This window comes from Xenopus laevis, chromosome 1L (assembly GCF_017654675.1).
Source record: "Xenopus laevis strain J_2021 chromosome 1L, Xenopus_laevis_v10.1, whole genome shotgun sequence".
In the NCBI taxonomy this organism is placed as follows: domain Eukaryota; kingdom Metazoa; phylum Chordata; class Amphibia; order Anura; family Pipidae; genus Xenopus; species Xenopus laevis.
In genome coordinates, this window is record NC_054371.1 from 127,994,818 (window position 1) to 128,020,480 (window position 25,663).

At 35.7% G+C, this 25,663-nt stretch overlaps 1 long non-coding RNA gene across 1 annotated transcript in view; it reads right to left on the reverse strand.

The window, feature by feature from the left end:
- Nucleotides 1-984: 984 nt before the first annotated feature.
- The window catches only part of LOC108713754, a 137,567-nt gene continuing 112,888 nt past the window's right edge, over nt 985-25,663 (reverse strand). Inside the window, exon 3 of the long non-coding RNA XR_001935216.2 lies at nt 985-1,543. This is a non-coding gene — a long non-coding RNA (uncharacterized LOC108713754). The remainder of the gene's footprint in view (nt 1,544-25,663) is intronic.

Here is a 25,663-nt window from a genome sequence, read left to right on the forward strand (position 1 = left end):
TTTATTTCTCATACTTTGATCAAAAGGCCAATAGAGTGCTTATATAGGACATATTCTGAAGCTATTACTTTATTTTATTTAAAAAATAAAAGTAAAAATCTATTGTCTAGGACCCCTGGAAGTATTGATGGTAGAATTCATACTGAGTAAAATTCCTTGCAAATTACAGGTCAACGAGGAAGGCATAATTCCATTTGTGCCCCATATATGATAAATGAATCCAAATTTTGTTTTTTATCTTACAACACAATACCAGAAACACATCAATACAAAACATATCATATGTGTGTATAATGAACATACATATACAGTACAAAATTAAAGGCAGGGTACAGCTAACTACAAAGCCAATTAACTTAAAGGGATCCTGTCATCGGAAAACATGTTTTTTTTCAAAACGCATCAGTTAATAGTGCTGCTCCAGCAGAATTCTGCACTGAAATCCATTTCTCAAAAGAGCAAACAGATTTTTTTATATTCAATTTTGAAATCTGACATGGGGCTAGACATTTTGTCAATTTCCCAGCTGCCCCCAGTCATGTGACTTGTGCCTGCACTTTAGGAGAGAAATGCTTTCTGGCAGGCTGCTGTTTTTCCTTCTCAATGTAACTGAATGTGTCTCAGTGGGACATGGGTTTTTACTATTGAGTGTTCTACCAGGCAGTTGTTATCTTGTGTTAGGGAGCTGCTATCTGGTTACCTTCCCATTGTTCTTTTGTTTGGCTGCTGGGGGGGGGAAGGGAGGGCGTGATATCACTCTATCTTGCAGTACAGCAGTAAAGAGTGATTGAAGTTTATCAGAGCACAAGTCAAATGACTTGGGGCAGCTGGGGAATTGACAATATGTCTAGCCCCCTGTCAGATTTCAAAATTGAATATAAAAAAATCTGTTTGCTCTTTTGAGAAATGGATTTCAGTGCAGAATTCTGCTGGAGCAGCAATATTAACTGATTAATTTAGAAAAAATGTTTTTTTCCCATGACAGTATCCCTTTAAATAGTAAAGTGTGTAAGAAACTCATTATAAGCTCAGAACATCCATATTCTGTTATTTCCTTTTAGTTAGAACTGCTGACATTCTTGCTTCAGTATTTCAGGTTGGGATTACAGAGGTCACAACTGAATCACTCTTATAAAGCATTATAATCCAGTATCTAAAGCTGACCAATCAAGCTGAGATCTGGCAACATTTTCCAATGATTTATGGGCCACATTTGTGGGGATGATCCAAACATTGGCCCCAGGGTCAACAATCTGATAATAATGGGGATCTGTGCAAACCTGTTGGAGCATGATGTTGCCTTCAACTAAAGAGATATTTTTTCCAGCATATTTGATATCTGACATCAGTCAGATAAGCATGCAGCCACCCCAATCATTAGCATTACTAATAAACCATAGGGCAGATGGTATGGTCTGCAACTTACCTGCAAAATTTGAAGGCCAGGTGATTTTGCAGTATGGTGTGTCTACAACCACAAATCATGCTTTCAAAATGGGAATACTTTTTCAGCATGGAGACCATAGCCTTGGATGTTTGACATCTGTAGTGGAGAAAGATAGACAAACACAAAAAGGTCATATCCACAAAAATGTTTTAGAGAATATGGTAAAGAATAGCCATCATTGTTTTATGAAAGGCGTATCTTGTGAAACAAATATACCTGTTTGTTATGATGAAGAGAGTAAGAAGTGAGATGCCAGGACTTTGTAGAAGCTTGAAGAGGGTGGACAGAAGCCGCAGAACTGACTTTGCTTTCCTAAATTGACTTTTGTACTATAGTCAGTTAGATGGGCAAACTGCCAGGTGCATAGTATTAGTGGGAGATAGTCTGAAGTAGTGTAAAATAATTGCATAAACGGCACATTGTACAGTAGCATAACTACTACACAACGCCCCCTCATGCAATAAAAAAACTTCAGGGAGCAGGGTGCTCAGCTTTCTCCTTCTCAACCCTGCCCATCCGCTTGCCCAGTATCATGAAACTGACCCTGTGGCCCGTCTCCCCCTGTCCACCCTACCCCCTATCTGCTGTATGGTAGTTACACCACTGGTATTGCTTTAGTCCTGTGACCTGCTCTTTGTAGTGGAATATGTTCCCATGTAATTTATACTTAGAGAAGGAAAGTCATTTCACACCTGGGGGTGCCAAATGTTAGGCAACTACAAGTGAATTTATTTACTTACCTGAAACCCCAGGCCAGTCCTTCATTCAGCAGAAAACTGCACCGGTCAGGGGTTATTCCAGTGAGCACCACGGAGCAATCCTCTTTCAGCTGTTTCTTTCTTCTCGCAGCTGCGTATGCGCATTAGAACTTTAACTAAAAAGTCGGCTAAATCATGTCTACCCCTGGAAATTTGAAGCAAGAAGAAGCTGGAAGAGGATCGCTCCGTGGTGCTCGCTGGGGTTTCAGGTGAGTAAATACATTCTCTTGGGGTGCCTAACATTTGGCACCCCCAAGTGTGAAACGACTTTCCTTCTCCTTTAAGACACAGTTTTTTCGGGTGTAAATCATTTTAAAACACTTGTATTAAATAAACCCCTAAGTCCTAGACAGCCAGATTTGAAGTTGTGTTGCGTTTTTACACAAAAACTTGCTGTGTACAGTATATAAATATATATTTGTTTCTATTCATTTTGAGCAGAGTTTACCAACTTTAATGAAAAATATAACTTGTAATATAGATGGTCACTGAACTTTTGGTGGTTAACCAAAAGTAGCTTTTTTATATAACTAAAGGGAATTTTCCTTTGCATACAGTTTAAACATATATAAATTCCATTCAGTCATTCATTAAGTTTACTGTGTTTTATAATGAAATACAGATGACTTCTGATAAATTGTTGTAATATTTAAATGTAAATATAATCCCTGAAACATGAATATATATACATGATATGTATTGCAGAAAACATTTATGCCGGGGAACATTCTTTGTAATTAAATATTGCATTAATGCAAAATGGTAATAATAAGCCCATAAATAGCTTTATGGCAATAATGAAAGTATATGTTAATGGAACACATGCTTTCACTCGGCCATATAAAACTCCTGGGTTCCAAGCTTTACATTTTATATTCCCAGTATGATACATATAGACCCATAAAGGACCAACGCTAAAATTGCATGAAAAAAAAAATGTTAGCATCCTTTTTAAATAATAGTTTAATGGTAGCACGATGTTAACCTTTCATGGGGTAAGTTAGATAATACTAAAGTAGGAAGTTTGGCCCTTAAGAATATTAAAAACTAGTGCCCCCTAGACCTTGAACTGTCCATTACCACAATCAAATTAAAGAAAACTTATACTCATTATATTACTCTGTTTTTTAAAGGATTTTCATTTATTATGGAACAATTTTGCACATACATAATGAAATGTACGTGCAATTCCAATCTATTGCTCTTTCTTTCTCTCTTTACATGTGTGAGGGACATCGTTATGCGCTTTTATAACTTACAAGTGCAGGTAATTATGTATTGGACATAAAACAATCAACTGCGGAAAATTTTTTTGTTGTTAACAAATTAATCTAAGCGGACCTTCTTACATTTGGTTTTGCCAAAACATTAGTGTTGGCAACTGGGAATAGTTAAACTTACTTCTGTTTGTAAGTGCCATCTCTTTAGGAAACTCGAAACGCAAAAACAGGTTAAACATGTTACAAATTGAGCCTCGGCATACCATATCAAACTGCCAATATTTGAGTTTGTTGCTTGCACAGGCACTCAGATTAATTTACTTTGGGGATGCTGCCAGGAAGTCAAGTACGATGCTTGCTCAGTAAACTTGTATCAAAGTATACATTTAGTATACCTTTCAAGAAGTGCCAGCTGGCTTTGGCAGATCAGATATCCACCATCTTAAAAGACGTGATTATTATCTTAGCTTGTTGTCGAGTCCATGTTTGTTACTTTAGGTAAGGAAAACAAGAAAATTGCATAGGTGGATTTCAGAAGTCAAACATGGAGTGAATTTTACTGTTTGTTTTTAAGAAAGTTTGTTACACTGCAATACTTCTTCAGTCCAAAAAGTACCAACACCTTACTGTACACTGATTTTGTCTTATTCCCAACCTGTGTTATAAACATGGGACGTAGACGTTAAAATATATTAAACACAAATAAATGCATGTATTCCACCAAATAAATACAGTATATGCATTAGCAGGCACAGGTAATTCTTTGTTTCAGACAAATCTATGTCTTATCTCAGCTAAAGTGAAAGAAAAGTGGTCCTTTGGTTCTTTTCCTCTTAATATTTGATTGTTTATAAAATTTAAAAAAAAAAAAAAGATCTTACAGCGGTATGTATGGGGTCATTGTATATGGAGAGAGGGATTTGAATAACTGAAAATATAGGAAAACATGGCAAACCATTACTTTTTATTTTGATTGATTTATTTATTTTATATCAGGAAATATTACCTTCTTTGAATAAAGGGGATTCCACTGAACAATGGTAGTTTCTGATTGCTTTGGTTAGAGAAATATACTGAATGCTGTTCTTCACTCCAGTACTTCCCAATGCCTTATTTAGCTCTTACAAAGCTTCATTTGTCAAGAGCGAGACAAGGGTGTTGATGTCGCAAGCAAGAGAGCGCTACCCCAGTCCAGATGAGCAGTGAGCAGAGCGACAAGCAGCCCCTTGATGCAGAGTTTGATTGCTTTCCTTCTCTCTCCTGGGGATGGGTAAATTATTAACTGACACTGCCAAAACCAGAGAAGTGTCTAAATAACCCATTAGGCCTCTGGAACACTTCACGCCATTGATTTGTTAAATCTCTGTCTAAGATACCATGTGCCTTCTGCCTACACTTATATTTTAGATGCCTGCGTGAAATATATATATGGGACAATTTTGAATGTGTTAGTGTGTGCATAAATAAAGGACATTCCTTAACTTAACCCTTCCTGTCAGCAGATATATCGTGTAATAAAATACTGTGAGTTTACACTGAAAAATAGCTGTGTCAGCACGTATTTCCATGACGATTTGCAACTTATGTTGGCTTGCATAAACCTTGGATATATACTCACTACAATCCAATAGTTGAACTATTGACTGGTGACTATAGACATGCATGCAACAATGCAGCTCAACAAATGCCTTTACATGTACTGTAAAACAAGAAAATAAAGAAAAACTGTCCACGCAAGAATAAACTAGGTCTCCCAATTTGATAATATGGCAGAGCTCACATAGAGGTTTGCACCAGCAGATTATACAGACATCACTAATATAAAATAATCGAGCATGGATGTGATTAAACATTACTTGTTCATAAGATTAGGCTTGAAACTTTAGTCAACAAAAAATTAAGCCAGAGTTAGCTTCCAAGCCCCACCACCACCTCACTCTTTATTGCTTAATTCTGGAAATAATTATCTAAACATTTGCTAGGGAACCATAAGACCCAGTTTATCAAATGGCGTGGCTCACTGTACCTGCTGCAATCACCACTGAATAGCACAGAACATTTCTGTGATCTCTAGATGTTCAGTAATGCCAATAAACTAACTTGTCCGAGGTCTCTGCAGAGATGTGGCTGGCCATAGGCAAAAAGTGATAGACAGCTGGTACAGAGGCGCATGGAAATGGCTGAAATTCAATTAATATAGTAATACAATGTAAATACATATTTGATTTGTAATAAAAACACTGTGAACTGAAATCAATTAAGTTTACAGTGTTTTTTACACACCAAATGTATTTTTACACTGTACCCTCCATTGGAGTTAGGCATGGCATTCAGGTCACTCATCTCAGCTTAATTGTTACATTGACAACAAAGTTTGCACTGCTCCAACCAATGTGTTTTCAGTGTCCCTTATTAAGTATGACTTTTCCTTGCAACATAAACTACCTGTCTTATAAGATATAGGAAAGACCTAGCTTCTTTCTCTCCATCGGATCAGGTACCATGTCATTTTACAAGTGATGAAGTCACACAGATTCTCCTTTGCCCAATTTCATTGCAGCTTGTGGATTTTATATAACTTTATCAACTGCATTTTAAGCATCCAAAGTCAGCCTGGAGGGGTTTTATACAGCATTAAGTTGTAAACAAAAGAAATCCTCATACCAGATACAACTATAGTGGTTAAGGCTATTTGTCTTAAAGTGAATACATTTGGAGCCCTGCAGTCATGGTAAGGTCAGGGCTCAGAATGTTATTTTTCACTCTTTGACCCCAAATCCTTGGAATGCACTTTTAAACCTGTGACTGGCAAAACCCTTAATGAACAAATAACACATGCAAGTTACGTTCATATATATATATATATATATATATATATATATATATCTATTTATATATACCCGAAGACGGCATGAGTGAAAGAGCCAAAGCGTTGAATAAAAACGAATATATATATATTTTTTGTACAAAGCAAGTATTGAGTAAATTATTTGAAAATTACTGATGTTCCCAAATCTTAATTTTATTTTACTTGTTCTATAGCTTTGTTACTAAATTTCTAATGCAAAGCATGAACTGAGGGCCATATTTATGAATCTGCTCTGGGGCAAATTTTATATTACAGGTTTTGGGATCCAATAATGAAAAACCATTATCCAGAAAGCTATGGTATGGTAATTATGGTAAGGCCATCTCCCATAGACTCCATTTGTAAAGTAATTTCCTTTTTTTTAGTGATAATAAAACAGTACCTTGTACAGGTACTTGATCCTAAGTAAGATATAATTAATCATTATTGGAGGAGAAAACAATCCTATTAGGTTTCATTAATGTTTAGGGTTAGGGTATGATGATCCAAAGTATGGGAAACCACTTGTTTCGAATGATTATCTCAGGAAACAAATTTCATTATAGGGATGATTAAAATACTCTTGTCTGTATATTTAATCCACAATCCAAACAGTCCATCACATAACAGCCCTCTCTAGTGCCCTTTGCTGTATATTTCTTGATAGGCCATAATCATTAGGTGCACAATGAAGCTCATAGTATATTGTGTAGTCATGTAGAGTACCTGCAAAATATCACAATAGTCTGCCTTTTCTCATAATTGTTCTTATACTGCATTACATACCCAAAGTAATTAACTATGTTTTTTTCAAAAACAGTGAAAGCTAAATTCCACAGTAATCCCCTATTCTAGGCCAAATTAGCCTAAACATTGCATTGTATGATATGTGACAGTGCCACTTAGATTGTTGTTTACAGAACACCCTATAATGCATAACAATGTGTATGCATAACAGGGCCCCCCACAGTGCCCATAAATTGTATCAACCATGCCATAGTGACTCCTACAGGGCTTTATCTGACAACTCACAGCTATCCCCACTTTGTATGTAGTCTTTTATCACAGATATGTGCAGAAAACTACAAATTTGTGATGCACTGTGAGACCTTCACTCACAGGAGGGAAACACTGGCTGCTGGAAATGTAACTTATTCTGAGTTTTAATATTTACAATCAGTTTAGCTAGAGGTCAAAAAATAAATGGAACAATGTCTTGTATAAAGTATAAATGGCCATTTAGTAGAGTGTACACATAGACATAAAAACCCTATAAAAGGCAAAACCTTTCTCCTGTTATATTAGTTTTTAGCAATTACATATTGGCCGTCTCTACAGGAACATATGTCTCTGAATATGCTTAAAGGGAAAGTAAATTCTAAAATAGACTAAGGCTAGATAAGTTGTATTTTGTATACTAAACATAAACATGAACTTACTGCACCACAAGCCTAATCAAACAAATGATTTATGCTTTCAAAGTTGGCCACAGGGGGTCACCATCTTGTAACTTTGTGAAACATCTTTGCAAGAACAAGACTACACACATGCTCAGTGTGGTCTTTGATATATTATCAAAACAGGGAAACAAACAAAGCTGATTGAGTTCTGCATGGCTGGGAAGTAAGGCAATGGCTCCCCCTGCTGTTCATAAGTATGATTGTTTCCCTGTAGAGCAGTTAGGGACCGTCTGCCAATTCCTATCCACAGCAGTAAATGAAGGAAGAATTTCACTGCATACAGTCAGCTTTCTTATAAAAACGGTGCATATTTTTAATTAAAGTATTTTGGAGATAGTTTGGAAAAATGGGATTTTATTTGTTTGCCTTTACATGCCCTTTAAATAAACATATTTTCAGGCATAAAACACAAAAACCCATCCTGATGCACTACTACTATACCTAGTCACTATATGTTCAGCAATGGTTTATTTAGTATGTGTTTGCATTAGGAAAGAGGTCTCTGACGTATAGAGCTTACAATCTAAGTAAAAAAAGATAGTAGTTAAAAGGGTATAGACTACAAGTACATGTCACATTATATAAATCCCATTTTATGCTATGCTGCCACAGAGATAGCAATCAGTGTTTACATGATGCATTTACATGTATATGAAGCACATACCAGCATTCTTGTCGCTACTAGCTGTATTCATGCTACAATGTACAGGTTTTTTGCTGTTGCAGAACCCTGAATGCACAGATCATCACAGCACAGACAAAGCACAGAGCATATCCTTACATTGTTAAAGAATGCAGTCATTTATTGAGCATCCTCAACACCCTAGTTTAATAAGCCCTTCCCTCTACAGAGGGAGCAGGGGGGGTCCTCCAGTCCGACTCTGATTACACTTTAGTCTTTTATAAAATATATAAGCCACTGCACAATGTTTTTTTGGCATCAAACAGGGGACTGAAGAGTTTGCACAGCATGTCTGAGAGTTTTGTCTGGCTAGTGCAAGACTAAAGCTTTACACATGACAGCACCAGCTCACCTTAATATAATGTTAAATATAATTTTATATAACTTAAATGTATTGTAATTGAACTTCTGTGCCATCCACCCACAAACTACCCATCGGATGCTAAAACACAATATGACCTAGTGAAGGCGCTAATCTTTCTTTGGCATAGCCCTTACAGCAAAAAATGTTGGAACCAATAACCTCCCACCTTATTTCCATGTGCAAGAACTTGCCAATGTTTCAAGACAAAAGGAGGGAGAACAATATTATGAACAAGCACCATCCTTTTACTTTTACCCTCCTTTTACTATAAAACATGCAATTAGCTCAAAAACTATGGCCCAATTCTGTTTTATAATAAAAAAGAAAGTTAACCTAGCTTTCCACCACCCACACAAAAGTCATTTCATATAAATCCTTCATTTCTTGGCTTGATATAACGTTGGGGCGTGTACCGTGCTCAGTGCCAGTAATTACTTCCATACAATGCAAATAAATTTTGTAAAAGAAACTCTGCATATTTGTTATGATTCTGTATGTCTTTTACTTTTTCCAGTAGAAATTCTACTAACTTCGCAGAAAGGAGAAGAACAGGCAGAACAAATTTATATATACATAAGTCCCAAGCTGGTGCACAACAGCAATCAAAAAAATGCCTAGGTGCCGGTTTGAAACACATACATATAATGAACCAAATAACCGCATTCAAAGGTCTTTCATAGTAGTGAAAAAAATGAAAAGTTTATTCAACGTTTCGGCTCCAGTTTGCTGGCCTTCTTTAGGAAACATTCCACTTTTTAGTTTCATAAATGTTGTGTGCAAGTAGCTGATTGGTTGTCAAACTTTGTACTGCACTCTTCTGGTCTTATTTAATAGAACAGGGCTGTCCAACTGGAGGCCCACGGGCTAGATATGCCCCATCCAAGAGATTATTACTGTATGCCCCCCAATCTGCTAAAGTGTTTCAATAGAGATATTTTAAGGCATCCCAATCTTAATAAAAAGGGCTCTCAAACATGTAAATGTTGTAGAATAATGTAATAGAACATAAAAAGGATTTATTGAAAGTCCCTTAGCAATTCTATGTTTGTACCCTTTACTAAAACTCAAGTTTATCTTTATATTTATATATATTTTTTTATTAAACCAAAGTCAACCAAACTCCATTCCATGAATTGAACTCATATATCAATAATTCTTCTTGAAAACGTTGGAGTGAAAAAACATTGCAAATACATGTGTGCATCAATTTAAACCTACGATTGATGATCCAAAAACTCAACTTTATCAAATTGTCGCAGTGAAAACTCTACTTTATCGGATTATCAGGCGAAAATCTTTACTTTATCGGATTATCCAGAGCAGATCACAATGTCAAAAAACATTTCAGGGACATCTGCCATTGAATACTACATGACCTTGACCGGTTAGAGATGGAGTATTTTCAGATTCAAATTTTTAGCAGCTTTGGGTATAATAAATCTCTAAAAATTCAAGGTTTTTCTTTTCCAGTTTTCCCCTTTAAAAGGAAAAATTTGAGCTTTAATTAATGGGCCCCTAATGTGGCTATCCTCAGAAACCACAGATATCATTTTGGCATCAAGCTCCAGAAATGACAACATCAGAGATTTTTAGTGCAATTGTGTCTGATTCGTGTTGAAGAATGCATGATTGTGCACAAATGAATTGCCCACAATTTCAGCTGGGTACATCACCAATTCAAAGACCCAGTTAAGCTGCAATTGTTGGAAAAACACTGCATTGTGAGAAGAAAAATATCGACTTGCTCCTGAAATTGCACTTTCCGTGATGCACTTGCATTTGTAAATCAATCCTTACATCTTAAGATGTTTACTCTATCATCTGTTATTTATATTATTGCAAATCTGACAAAGCTTTTTGTGGGAATTTCATAAAATCATATTCAGAAAAGAATTATTTGTATCTTGTCAATGAAGAGTATTAGGCAAAACACCCCAAGGCTATGCACGTCTATTGATTGAGCACATTTCAGGGTCAAGAATTAATTGCAAAAATTCACACTTACAGATGATTTAGACATTTGAAACATTTTCTTTTCTTTTAATCACTGTAATCACATCTTTACTTAAAGGAAAACTAAACCCTAGAATTAGTCTAGACATAATACACCTTATGTTTTGGGCTTCTTTAACATCTCAAGGATTCTACAGCCCAACATAACAAATTTTTGTCTCCTAAAGGCCCCCCTGTAGTTTCCCATCTTCTGATAATGTACATAACATGCCTATACAAATACAGGCATGGGACCTGTTATCCGGAATACTCGGGATCTGGAAATTTCAGATAAGGGATCTTTCTGTAATTTGGATCTTCATACCTTAAGTCTACTAGAAAATCATGTAAACGTTAAATTAACAGTCTGGTTTTGTTCCCAATAAGCATTAATTATATCTTAGTTTGGATCAAGTACAAGGTACTGCTTTATTATTACAGAGAAAAAGGTAATCCTTTTTAAAAATTGTGATTATAATAGAGTCAATGGGAGATGACCTTCCCCTAATTTGGATCATTCTGGATAACGGGTTTCCGGATAACACATGCCATAATATATATAGGCATGGGATCCATTATCCAGAAACATGTTATCCAGAAAGCTCAGAATTATGGAAAAGCTGTCTCCCATAGACTCCATTATAATGAAATAATAATAATAATAATAATAATAATTTCCTTTTTCTCTGTAATAATAAAACAGTAGCTTGTACTTGATCCAAACTAAGATAGAATTACTCCTTACGGGATGCAAAACAATACAATTGGATTTAATTCATGTTTAAATAATTTTTTAGTAGATTTAAGGTATAGTGATTATAGAGTTACAGATCACAAGTTCCCTTATCCTGAAAACCCCAGGACCTAACCATTCTGGATGACAGATCCCATACCTGTATACTGTATATACACAAGAGGTCCTCTGCACTCAACCCATTATCAATATATTTAGTACATTGATTTTGTGGCTTAAGCTACTAAATAATGGCTTACCCCTTACAAAACAGGGATTGTTTGTCCATATATTGCAATATATTTAAGATGGCCAACTACGTCAAAGTCATCCCATATCTGGCTAGTCCTACACTCAACTTTCATCTGATTCATTAAGAATTCTATTGCTTCATTATACATTTTACACAGGGACTAAGTTGTATCTGCAACTTACTTGCTGCTTTCAAACTTAAACTCCCAAACTTGGTTGCCCTTTTTTTGGCCATCAACTTACTATAGCTGGAAAGGGTGGGAGCTACAACATGGAGCTGGTCACTGCTATATATTAGAAAGGTCTGATAATTTTTTTAAAGTTTTCCTTCCTGAAATTTTTTTACTGAACAAATATAATTTTATTTACTACAAATTAATATATATATATATATATATATATATATATATATATATATATATATATATATATATATATATATATATATATATATATATATATATATATATATATATATATATAACGCCTGTGTGTCACAACCAGTAATTTCTGCTTCTGTTTTTCAGGTACTTTTTTTTATTTTTTTTTATTTTATTGCTCCAACAGGACATTGGCCAGTAAGAAAATGCTAGTGTAGAAAACATTATTTTTTTAGCAGTTTTTATTTAATTTGTATTCCATATTGATATTTCTTTTAACATACATCTGGGGAGATATTTATTTTGAATGCAGCACCAATCTAGTGTTAACTGCTATTAGGTTATTTAAAGATTGTGTTGGAATGTTGGTCCTGCTTACGAAAAGCCATAAGTAATAATCACCTAATTGAGAATAAATTCAATATGACTGAAGCTGACTAAAACATATTGGACTAACATTCATTGCCACTGCATGCCACTAAAAGAGAAAAAGCATTCAAAACTTTGTTGGACAGAAATATTTGTGACCCAAAACATATATCTATAACCATGTGAAAAAGGAAATTAAATTCAACTTGAAGGTTGAACCACAGCTTAAACGTGGTGCCTGGAGGGGAGAATTTAAGTTGAAATTAATTGCTAATGTGCAGTAATAGAAAGAAAGTTCATACGTAAGTAAACTATATATAAATAAATATATTCTTCTGTTCTCAGCAGAATGACACAAAGCTTTGCTCTATGTACAACATATGAATAACATACTTGTGTAATATAACAGCTTGCAATAGCTAGCACTTTCTTTTAATATAACCAAAAACTACAGCCTAAATCCAATTTTATATTATCCCCTGAGTATACATTTTACACTCCATTTTTTTTTCTTGAAATTCTAGCATGCGTAGGTCTAACGTGCTGTGAAAGTATTAAAAAGTTGTAAAAACAAATTAACTTTAATCATGGGTTTAAGGGGGACTCTGACAGGACCAAAGCGGGAAATTAGACTTTTTTTTTTTTTTTTTTTAACCGGAAAAAAAATGGAAAAAGGTGTCAGCTCACAGGGGGACACAGCAGGAAAATCAAACTGGGGGAACAAATCCTGGATCTTAAGAGCAGATAAAATCAAAGAGTCAATTGTTTCAGACCTGCTAAAATTACTAAATATAATCAAATCGTGTCGATTTATTTTTTTATTGGTGTGTTTCTAATGTAATGAAAAATCCAATATTAATAAATCTTAAGCAAAACACTTTCCTTTGCTGTATCCTTTTATCAAGTTACAAATTTGTACTCATTTAATATTTGTAGAACCAACGTTGTGGAATGAAAATACTAAGGATGTAAGTTTTAGTGATGTAATACATCAGGAAGTTTTTTTTCTCCCTAGAATCTCAGCCCCTTTGTTTGAACGGCAGCCTGGGCTTGCACACTGTCGTGTAGGAAATTAAAACTGAGTGAATCAGTAGCAGGCTGGGGTGAAAGCTGGCAGAGATCAGAGTACAGGCTGACAGACTGAAGGTCAGAGCAGGCAGAATCCAAACACAGTAGGGTACTTGGGTGAAAGGGTCAACATTGGCACTGGGACTAACTGTCATCTAAAGACTTTATTGATACATCAGCAGCACTACTTTCATTTCAGGCTTGTGGCCTTACATGTCAAATGATGAAAAAGGCCTCCTCTACCTGCTTATCATACAAGAACCAAATTTGGTCACTGGACAGTAACAAGCAGTTACGGGTGTTATTTAATTCCTGTTCCTTCAAATATTCGAGGAAGGTGGGAACTACTTTTTTTCAGAATTAAAATTTAATTATCCTGTTGCAATGTGGAATTGACAATTTGGAATGGACAATTTTACATCAGTCTTTTTATATGTTAAAACATATATACAGTATACAGCTGCATGGATTTTATTTTTGGTTTACCTTTAAACAGCTTGTTATAGAATGGCCAATTCTAAGCAATTTTTCTTCTGAATCTTTCCAGCTTTCAAATGGGGGTCACTGACCCCATGTAAAACACAAATACTCTGTAAGGCTACAAATGTATTGTTATTGGTATTTTTTATTACTCATCTTTCTATTCAGGCCTCTCCTATTCATAATCCAGTATTCAAATCAATGTATGGTTGCTAGGGTAATTTTGACTGCAAACTGGAGAGCTGCTGAATAAAAAGCTAAATAACTCAAAAACCACAAATAATAAAAAATCTAAACCAATAGCAAATTGCTACGTGATACTAAAAGTTAACTTTAAGGTGAACAAACTCTTTTTGCTTTTGCCAAAATGCTGCTTCTTAAAAAAAAAGCATATAATCACTTTTTAACTTTTATTAGCTGCCTTTATACATAGGTGGTGACAGACTACCTGTATGCGAGTTATTATAAAGTAATGGGTTGAGAATTGAAGGCTTATAGCTCTATAATCATTACTCTCCCTTGTGTTCAAGGGGGTATCCCCAGAATGCCAGCTATCATCATAGTCATGACCCAAGTTTTTTCCGAAACTTGTAGTATGCAATTTATTTCACTACTATCAGTTTTCCAACAGCTAAATAGTGGAATTCTTCAGAATACAAATATAATACACATAACACATAGTCGTGTATTATTTAAAGAACATTGAAGAATAAATCTTCTACCATATGGTAGTAAAAACAGACATATTGATAATGTATTTCTTCTCTGGCCCTCTCCAAATTAGGCACAACACACTTGCAACAATTTGTTTTTCAGGGAGCTAGTAATTTGCTACCTTGTAAACTGCAATCAGGATGGCTTAAAATAACACTTGTTTAGCAGGTTCACAGTTGGTTACACTTACTTAAAGCTTCGTGAACATTTTAGCACATGTATTATATTCAAAAAGTTGTTGAGAACACAAGAGATTTGCAGTGCCAATTAAATAGTCTGTTTTCATGTAAGCACAATAATAATTTCCAGAGAAAAGAGCTGCCAATGTAACTAAATCAGTTTTTGGTGTGAAAAACTGACTGCATGTTATAGAATACAGGTATGGGATCCGTTATCCAGAAATCCATTATCCAGAAAGCTCAGAAATACGGAAAGACCATCTCCCATAGACTCCATTATAATCGAATAATCCAAATATTTGAAAATGATTACCTTTTTCTTTGTAATAAAAAACAATACCTGGTACTTGAGCCAAACCAAAATATAATTAAACCCTATTGGAAGAAAAATCAGCTAATTGGGTTTATTTAAATGATTTTCTAGGAGACTTACGCTATGACGATCCAAATTACAAAAAGACCCGTTTTCCAGAAAACCCCAGGTCCCAGGTACTGCACACATGCTCACAACCACATGCATTTATTGACATGTATATTTATATATACCTCCTTATTTTTACACAATGTGCAGATCTTCCAGGATAGGACAATATGCATAAGAAACAACAGAGCACCTGGAGTAATAAGCAGTGTATTACTGAAAGCCCATTGCATTCAGGGCCATTGAATGAAAAAGAGTTGCTATAGGTGAACTATATAAAAATAAACCACATTATATGGCAGCACATTATTCTTTAAACCCCTACCTTTTCTCTTGCCATAATCCAAATACATGAAATGAGGGTTCAAACATTACTGGCATTAGAAAGAACAAATTCTCACTATTAGCAAATCTGTTCATACAGTATGTTTCAAACACCAAGGGGCTGATTTACTACAACTTGGATTTATCTAATTTTTTTCTAAAAACAAAGTCAACCTAACTCCTTTCCACGAATTGAACTCATTTCTCAATCATTTGTCTCTAGAAAATAGGAGCGGCAATTCGAATCATACGATTGAAAACTTTTTTCAGATTATCCAGAGCAGATCACAATGCCAACAAACAACTTCATGGAAATCTGCCATTGACTTCTACATAACCTCGACAAGTTTGTGATGATGTATTTTCCGATTCTGATAAATAGCAGCTTTGGAGTATGTTAAATCTCTAAAAATTCCAGGTTTTTTTTCCACGAAAAACCTTGACCAGAAAAAAAATGGAGGTTTAATAATTTGTCAATTGTTTTCTCTATTGGTAAGCACAGAAAAAAGGGTCCTATCTAATTTCATGATTAGCAGTTATTCACTAGTTTAGTCAATAAGCAGAAATTCAAAGTTACTTAAACCAGGACTTTAACATAAGCCTAAGGAAAAAAATACTTCAAGTCCTTCAATGCCATTCTCCTGAAGATTTTGTAAATGTCATGATACCGTGCATGCTGTATTTAATGAAAGGTTTCAAGAGCTGATTTCCCTTCAGGTTCGTTTATATTTTTTCTCTCGTACCCGCTGCACCAAAGTCACAAATGGGAATAACGGTATACATAAGGAAAAGCTGATAATCGGCTGTGAAGAATCACAGCTCATAGCCTGGTCCTGACGGGGCAGCAGGATTATTAGATTTAACTCACAGGGGCTTTTTTTATTTTTATTTTTTATATGCCATGTCCTCACAACTTCCTCATATTCCATTATTATCACAGTGGCTTTGTATGGAACTAAATGCAATAACCTTAACAGAGAATGATTTTAATTAGGCTTGTTTCGTGATAATGGTTTTGCAACCAACTGATTTAAAATAACTTTATTCTTAACTTTTAAGAATAATGCCTAATTGCCCTGTACTCAAGACTTATTTTAATTGTGCATGGTATTTACATGAATTGATAACGGACAGGGTTCTTACAATAATTTAACAAGGGTTACAGAGTAAAAATCGGATCAGAGAGCCCTATTCGCAAGAGCGACAATCTAAAGATTTAGGGTACATTTGAAACATAAGAAATATGAAAACAATTGGTGATATATTATCAGCTGATGCTTAATATGTTTCCCTAGGGAGTATATCAAGGTTTGAAAGGAAGGGAAGAGTCTAATAGTTAGAGGCAGAGAGTCAGAAGTAGAGTGTCGGTTGCATGAAGCACTGTATTTTGAGATGATAGCAGAGCGGCTTTTCAATTTGAGTTCCTCGTATCATAAATCTCAAAAATTGAGATTTCACACTTGAATTGCAGGACATTGATCATCAAATTATTCATAAAATCAAGGAAAAACTCAAATAGTTTGCATTAGCCTTATTAAATCCCTGACATTGACCTTTGATAAATGTGCCCTCTGGGCTTTGGACATGCACACTACAACCTGTGTATGACTTGTTAAAGGTTAATCCTTTTCCTTACTGTGATGTTGTACATGGAACAAGCTATTGACACGCATAATCAATAACCTCATATTGTGTTGTACAACATATATGTACAAGTGATGTGTTGGCCGGCTTCAAACCTCCAGGTCAGGCAGGATCAGGCTGGCAAAACACTGTTTATTGCAGATTGCAAGTGGGTGGGGGACAAAATATATTTCTTTTTGCTTTGGCCACCTGCTTCAGGGGAACAGGCACATGTATATATCAAGAACAATGACTTGTTGGGTCAGGTCAGGAGCGGGTCAGAAGCAGGTGGGTTAGGGTCGGGTACAGGGCTACAAAAAGTTGGCCTGCACATTAACTCCACTTTAGATTACTGAGTGGGAGAAGGGTTTTTAATATAACCAGATATAAGATGGCGGCCATATTGTTGGTAAGGAGCAGTCAGTAAAAACATTTCTATGCCTCCTCTGTGGCAATAAATATAGTGCTTGGTAAGGTGCAAAGGGAAGGCCGTGTTCTTTAAAACCACAAATATATTTGAAATGAATGAATATTGGAAAGTTGTTTTTTGAATGTTCTTTCATTATGCAAATAAAAATAGGGCTGACTTTACCTTTAAGGCTACTAATAAAACATTTAAGCATCACAAAAACCCAGTAGGATTGTTTTGCCATTAGCATGGAGTTATATTAGCTTAGTTAACATCAAGCAATATGTACTGCTTTAAAATTACAGAGAAATATTTTTTAATAGGTCACTGAGGGAAATGACATTGCTGTAGTGTTGAGCTTTCTGGATAACAGGTTTCCAGATAATAGACCTGATACCTGCACTAATTATGTAATATTTGCCCACCCCTGCCTTACTTCCAATACTTCTCTGACTCTAATTATATTTTAATTACAGTTTTTTTTAATCCTTTATGTTGAACTTTCTAGTATAACGGGCATCTAAGCAACTGTACTTGAATTCAATGCGTTTCCCCCTTTCACATGAAATGAAATATTTGTATAATCAATGAACATTTTTCTTTCCACAGAAATATACAACAAAACAGCACAAGGGAAATCTTGTACGGACAACACAAGAGAAGTGGCAAGCAATAATGGCAAAGGAGAAAGAGAGAGAGAGAGAACAGAACAGGAGCTACTTTCATTACTGGGATGCTGTGTGTCAGAATGTCTTTCTTTAATAAACCCTTTCTCAATAAGACGTAGGGTGTTCAGAGGCTATTTAGACAGTCTATTGTGTGTCCACTGTGAGCCCTGTGAATATCTTCCCACCATTAGCTATGCCGCATTGACCATTTCAGCTCTGATTGCTGCTAGCCGGACTGTCGGGGGACACAGCCCAGACAAAAGGATGGATCACAAAGTGCGGCTCATAAAATGTACTTTGTACACATAGGGCTCACATGGCAGTAAGACAATGCAACACTAGGCCAAATCACAAGCAGCAAAAGTTTGTATGTGGCACTGTCATCTGAAGTCTTATGACTTTCCAAAAATCAATGAAGGGATTTAGGTTTAACTTTAACTCGCACTGGCAGTATGCATCTCACTGACAAAAGCCTTTTCTCTAGCGAGCGTGTGTGCTGACAGGGATGCCTGCACGAGGAGGAGGGGAGCTTGCAGGCACATGTTTTCGGCAACAAGCTTTTCTTCTTCCTCTGAAAGCTACTAAATACAATAAGGGCGGCATGATGGATGGAAGACTGTTTATGTGATATGTGTAATTAAAAGTTACAGTGGCACAGCTTTGGCCATTTGGATAATAAGTAATATAAACATGGAATTTCTCTCCAACAGAGATTTAGATTTTTCATTGGGTCCAGTGTTACCACCCTCTAAAGAAGGGAACAGTTTACTCCACTTGTAGATTCCTATAGGTGGGTATACACTTTGTAATCTGAGTGTGGAAGTGCCCAACAAAAAATAATCCTCAAGGTGGGAGTAAAGGATTAACAGAGATGTTGTGCTACTGAGATGTCAGCCGGGTAGCCTTAATAGACTTTAGATGTACTCAGACTGAAAACTATGCAAGGGAGAAAAACATAAACCTTATTATTGGGTATACCTAGTGAAACTTGAATTCTGCTTTCTGTATGAGCCAATGAGCTAATTCCATATTATCATCTGTTTTTGGTAGGTTACCTTAAAGGAACAATAACATCAAAAAATGAAAGTGTTTTAAAGTAATCTGTTTGCTTCAGAAACACTACTATTGTTTATAGAAATAAGATGCTGTGTAGCAATAGGGGCAGCCATTCAAAGGAGAAAGGCTCAGGTTACACAGCAGATAAATTCTGTAGAATATAATGCTATCTGGTCCACTATTTAACCTGTGCCACCATTGCTACACAGCAGCTTGTTTATATGAACTATAGTAGTGTTTCTGAAGCAAACAGATCCGTTTTACCAGGGCAGGGCAACACCACATGATACTTTTATTACTATAAAAACACTTTTTTGGTGTTACTGTTCCATTAACAAGCCTGTTATCAAAGAGCTCACCAGAGTTACATAAGCAAACATGTACAGCTTGCTACTCACTTCTACAGGACTTTTAGAGATCTTTAATCAACGAGTGAAAAGAGAGTTTGCTCTATAGAACACATCTAGATCAGTAAAGGAGTGCATAATTCTAAAAGATGTACAGGGATGAGATCCGTTATCTGGAAACCAGTTATCCAGAAAACTCAGAATTATGGAAAGGCTGCCTCCAACAGACTCTATTTTATATCCAAATAATCCACATTTTTAAAAATGATTTCCCTTTACTCTATAGTAATAAAACAGTATATTGTACTTGATCCCAACTAAGACATAATCAGCTTATTGGTTTATTTAATGTATACATGTTTTTCTAGTAGACTTAATTTATAAAGATCCAAATTATGGAAAGATTCATTATCGGGAAAACCCCAGGTCCTACGCATTCTGGATAACAGGTCACATACTGTACCTGTATACTGTATGTCCTGTTGATTGATATATCATTGTTGCAGACTGGATGTCCCTAAAATGTGCTCTGTTGTGGGGCTATGAGCTTGTTTTTTTCACAAATTGCAATTTGCAATTTTTTTCACAAATTGTATTTGTTCACGTTTTTTTTTCTGTTTCTTTAAAACTCTGTAAAAGTGTAAAAACAATGGAAAAACTAATACAAAACTTCACCAACTAAAAGCAGTTGAGGTCCTATAGCAGTCAGTGGGAGCTGTGTTTATCCCATTGGACCTTTTTTAGCCATTCAGACTAACAATTTTTTAGTTTTTAGAGGTATTTGTTAGCACACTTCTTATATTTGAATCTTTTAATAACTTTTATGGCATTCATGGTTTTAGAAAAAAATTGGTTAATTGTGGTTACAAAAAGCTCTAATACCACTAAGTTTCAACCTAAATGGGCTTCCCAGTCCATTGCTGACTACATTTGGAGTTTAACTATCCCAGTCAGCACAAATAGGCACATATAAGCCTATTAAAAGGGTGGTTCACCTTTAAGATAACTTTTAGTATGTTATAGAATGGCCAACTCTAAGCAACTTTTCAATTGGTCTTCATTATTTATTTTTTATAGTTATTTGCCTTCTTCTTCTGACTCTTTGCAGCTTTCTAATGGGCGTCGCTGACCCCATCTAAAAACCAAATGCTCCGTAAGGCTACAAATGTATTGTTATTGTTACTTTTTATTACTCATCTTTCTGTCCAGGTCTCTCCTTTTCATATTCGTGTCACTTATTCAAATCAATGCATAATTGCTAGGGTAATTTGGACCTTAGTAACCAGACTGCTTAAAATGCAAACTAAAGAGCTGCAGAATAAAAAGCAAAATAACTCAAAAACCTTAAATAATAATAATAAACAATAAAAACCAGTTGCAAATTGTGTATCACTCTCTACATCATACTAAAAGTTATCTCAAAGGTGAACAACCCCTTTAAGGGCCCTCACAACCAGAAGCTAAAATTGAAAATACAGTTATGGGATCCATTATCCAAAAAAAAACATTATCCAGAAAGCTTCAAATTACAAATAGATTTTTAAAAATAATTTCCTTTTTTTTTAATAATAAAAAAGTACCTTGTACTTAATCCCAACTAAGATTGTATTAATTCTTATTGGAAGCAAACCCAGGCTATTTGGTTTATTACATGTTTACATGATTTTCTAGTAGATAAGGTATAAATGATTCAAATTATGGAAAAATATGTTATCCGTAAAGCCCCAAGTCCAAAGGACTCTGGTTAATAGGTTTCATACTTGTATACCAGGCCAACTTTGGGTGACTTTTCCTATGATTTTTCTAATGTTGTCTGCAGTCAGATATTCAATAGCATAACTACCAGGGGCAGGGGTTGTAAGGATGACCAGTACGATATGCATGCTGGGCTTGTGAGGTTTTAGTTTTGTCACTGCTGATACTGTATCTATGTTTTTCCCTAGGGGAATTCACTAAGCCCTGTACACAAAATCCTGTGCAGATGGGATGCCCTACATGACCCTATAAGATATTCTAGTAGGACACTAATGTAAAGTGTTTACATTTAAGAAATTGGCAATTTCATTGACTAAAGGTTACCCAGGTGGGTTAAACTAGTCTATAAGTTGTGAGAATTGGATACCTAGGGAAAAGGATTACTCCTGACGTTGCAGCACCTTTATTGGGGCAGACTGTAGAGGGGTTCTCAGGAAGCCTAGTTCCTTCTGTTGTTTTTTACTCTTAAGAAATATAATTATTTTATCACAGAGCTTTAACATCAGAGCACCTACTAGACTGCAAAGGTGAGTATAATGTGAAGTTTACCAATTTCTCCAGAAATTCATCTTCAAAAGTATTTAGTAACCTTCAGCAATAATGCCGATTGTAAATGACAGCAAGGGATAAGTGAGCTTTAAAGGTGAACACATGCAATTATAATCAATTTACAATGGCACATTACTCTATATAACACTTTGACAAACTAATGCAAAGATTAATGACTGTGACTGTAAGAAATGACTGCAAATCAATGCAGGAATGCTGACAGCTAAATACCAAGCAACTCCATTGTTGGTGGCAACTGATTACACGGCTTTTAAAGAAAGTCTGAGTTGTTAAGAGGGGACAATTTAATTAGTCCTTTATTATGCCATATATTTTCTGCATTCCATCAAATGAAATTCAGATGTTGCCTGTGTTCATATCACGTTCACAGTATAAATACAATGTTGTGTTTTCATAAAACATACCCATAAATGAACATTATGATTTAATCCAAACACAAAACATAACCCAGAAACCTCATCACTTCTCACTATGCAGTCAGACCATCAAATCAATCAATGTGCCCACAACATGGTTTTCACAGTTCACTGTTCAACAGAGTTGTGACCATTTGTTAGTGGGAATAAAACTCCTACATCAAGTAATAGGCTAGGTTTTAGGTTGCCTAAATGTTGACCATATTTCAAAAGAAGAATATTTTCAACTTTGCATTTTAATGACCAGACTAAAAAGATTACTAAATGAGGAACCAAGCTCAACAAGTATTGGCTGTACTAGCTATTGAGGCACTCAAGTTTGCATGAGGAAGTCTACCTGTAGCCACCAGTTCAGTATATCTACTGGACAAACTTAATTCTCAGTAAGTGCTAAAATTATATAAAACTAATATGATCTGACAAATAGCACACAGCAGACAATTGTTTGTCATTGATCGTTCACCACAATTAAGCCAATGAGAAAAAAATGTTTTTGTAATATTAATTGCTTGCCATGGTTTAGTACCATTTAGAACCACCTTTAGCAACAAAAGTTTGAAATAATGTTTTTTAAGCAGTTTCTCAGGCTCTTGAATTGTATTGATCAACAAAATTAGTTTCCCAACTTCCTTCAACCACCAGATTAATATGAATAGGAGGTTGTCAACCACACAAGGTTGTCTCCTTCTGCAATACCAGCTATAGTGCACAACACAGCCTTTCTCTGGTGCTTAGCTAGGTACCCACCACCTCTTCTTTCACAGACAGTGACTAGTCAGTGAAAGAGAGGGTGGGTACTGTGGCAAACTCTTAAGGGTACTCAAGTTAATTTCTTTTATCTTGATTATACAGGACTAACCAACAAATCCAGGTAATAGCAACAGATTGGGGTACACTACTTATAAGATCTCTTAGGGGGCTATTTATCAAGGTTCGAGTTGTGTTTTCCACAAAAAAATTGAGTTTTTGAGTTGATTTTTTTCAGTTGAAAAAACGTTTGAGATTTATTATACCCAGACCCTGGAAATAGCTCAAATCCAAATCTAAAACCTGTTGAGGTGTCAATGGCAGAGGTCCCTTGAACCATGTAAACATGTTAATAGCCTCCATGATGTTTTTATCGAGGGTTTTGCCCGAAAAATAAGCTGCCGACTTGATGTCGCCAAGCGAGTGGATCTCTCTCCGATATGCCCACCTTGAGGTGGGCAATATCGGGCTGATCTGATCTAGGGCCCAACGATCGGATCCTAACGAATGGGAATGGGTGGGCGGATCACGGGACCGCATCAACGAACAGATGCGGCCGTGATCCAACGGGATTTTTTGTCCCATCCAATCGAGATCTGGCCGACTTTCGGCCAGATCTCGATCAGGGAAGCCCGTAGGGGGGCCCCATACACGGGCCAATAAGCTGCCGACTCGGTCTGTCGGCAACTTTTATCGGCCCGTGTATGGCCACCTTTAGTTAACGAACCCTATAGTTCCAGTCTCCGAGACATAATCTTAAATGTGACTTTACAGACCTTCACATCCTTACTGATAACTGCCAGTTGAGAATGTAAACAATTTCTGAATCATACAACCCACTAGGTACCATACCAAAAGAAAATTGGCAAATCGGTCTAAGCTCTCTAAGTATGTATGGGTGTACTACATCAGGTGGCCATGGATGTTAAGATTTTCAAAAGATCTTTTCATATCGTAGGACCTGAAACGATCACTTAAATGTACAATTTGTCCATCGACAAAAAATGACCATTTCATGTGAAATCATCTAGTTGAAGCCAGAAAACTGTGGGTAGCTGCCTGCTTGGCCCTGCAAACAGTTGGACAATGGATAAATTTCATTGTGACCGTTGAAAATTTTCTAACCTGACCAATTGATTTTCTGACTGATGTCGGACGAAAATCTTTAGATGCACGATCATTCGTGCCCACAAACCTCATGATAATTTGATGGATTTGTCGGACCACACAAAATTTGGCCAAAAAATCTTAATGTCTATGGCCACCTTTAAGAGTCTTTTTAATAAAAACTCTTAAAGTACCATGTCTTGTATCAGCCACTGACAATCTGAGCTAAACGTTTTGTACAAAGTCCTGTAACACTGGCTCCACTGGAGGAATTTAGCTTTTGTTTTGAGTTCTCTGTGATCAAAATATTTCCATTTCTTTAAAGAAAAACTATTCCTCCCCGAACAATGTAGGTCTCTATAAAAATATATTGAATAAAATAGCTAATATGTAAAACCCTGCTTCATTTAAATAAACCATTTTTATAATAATATACTTTTTTAGTAATATGTACCATTGGGTAATCATAAATAGAAAATTTAAAAAAAATAAGGGCCCCCCCTTGGGATCCTAGGATTCACGGTGCACACAAACAAAACAGCACAGAGACCATCATGAAATGGTGGATATATATATATATATATATATATATATATATATATATATATATATATATATATATATATATATATATATATATATATATATATATATATATATATATATATATATATATATATATGATGGCACTTAATTTGATATAAACTGTTTCTTAAGTATTCATTTTGGGGATATAGTTTTCCTTTGATGTAACCACACTCTGAACCTGCATTTTTTTTAAAAATCTGGCATTCATCTTTTAAAGTCAAGGAATCAGTTCCTTGTTTTGCTGTTTTTGCTGTCCTGATTACTACTGTTTAAAACTTCTTTATGTTTATATAATATTTATAGGTCCTGAATACTATGCCTGCCACTTCTAGCTTGTATAGTTTAAGTGCTTTCATTTCCCTTCCAATTTCCTTCCTTTAATCTGTGTTAAACTACTCAGGTTCAACTTTAAGGGTTAGGGCACATGGGCAGTTAGTCGCAAGGCGACAAATCTCCTCTTCTTCACGGCGACTAATCTCCCTGATCTGCCTTCCGGCGGCTAAAATGAAAATCGCCTGGGGGCAGGCACTCCGAGCGCTTTGTTTTCCAAAGCTGCCCATAATTGCCTCACCAGGAAATTTTGGGCGACTTCAGAAAACGAAGCGCTCCGAGCGCCTGCCCCCAGGCAATTTTCATGTGGTAAAATAGAAGGATTAGAAGACATAAAACCAATGTATACACTGTTA